We start from the raw sequence: 1,113 nt of genomic DNA on the forward strand, positions 1-1,113 counted from the left end.
AGAACCATATGATTTCACTCATATGTGGGATTTGACTTTGGGTGGTGGGCACACAGTGCAATATACAGATTTTGTATCAGAAATATATACTTAAAACCTATATGATCCTATTAACCAATGTCACCCCAATAAATTTAATTAAAAAAAAGAACGTAGTGGGTGCCAGGGGCTGCAGGAGAGGGTGGAGGGTTAGTGTTTAATGGGGATAGGGTTTCGGTTTTGCAAAATGAAAAACATTCTGGTGGTGGGGGATGGTTGGGCAGGGTTGTGAGTATACTTAATGTCACGGAACTGTGCACTTACACAGGGCCGAGCTGTGCCCTGGCCAGTGTGGGCAGCTGGCTGAGCGCTGTCCCACGCACCAAATGGTTCAAGTCTTCAAGTCTCAGTCAGAGCACATGCCTGGGATTTGGGCTCCATCCCCAGTGGAGGGTGTGCAGGAGGCAGCTGATTGATGTTTCCCTCTTCCTTCTTCTCTCTTTAAAATCAATAAAAAATATTTTAAAAAATGGTTCAGATGGTCAATTTTATGTTATATGTATCTTACCACAATTTAAGAATGCCAAAAGTTACCGGATTGAAAAAAGTAATTTATATTGCAAAAAAAACCCCAACATAAAAATGTCGGATGTGGAAGTCCCCTACAGTGATCCCAACAGCTATGAACCTGTATATATCCTCCCAGAATGCAATAAACACAAATACATACCAGTATATGTATTTTCTTATGTTCTCTATCGATACTCAAATAAATCAACAATATCATCCATATGACCCAGTAATCCACTTCTAGGAATATATCCCAAGAAACCAGAAACACCAATCAGAAAGGATATATGCACCCCTATGTTCATAGCAGCACAATTTACAATAGCTAAGATTTGGAAACAGCCTAAATGCTCATCAGCAGATGAGTGGATTAGAAAACTGTGGTACATCTACACAATGGAATACTATGCTGCTGTAAAAAAGAAGGAACTCTTACCATTTGCAACAGCATGGAGAGCATTATACTAAGTGAAATAAGCCAGTTGCTGAAAGATAAATATCACATGATCTCACTCATTTGTGGAATATAATGAACAACATAAACTGATGAACAAAAATAGATCC

This window comes from Myotis lucifugus, unplaced genomic scaffold, assembly GCF_000147115.1.
Source record: "Myotis lucifugus unplaced genomic scaffold, Myoluc2.0 scaffold_615, whole genome shotgun sequence".
NCBI classification, from domain to species: domain Eukaryota; kingdom Metazoa; phylum Chordata; class Mammalia; order Chiroptera; family Vespertilionidae; genus Myotis; species Myotis lucifugus.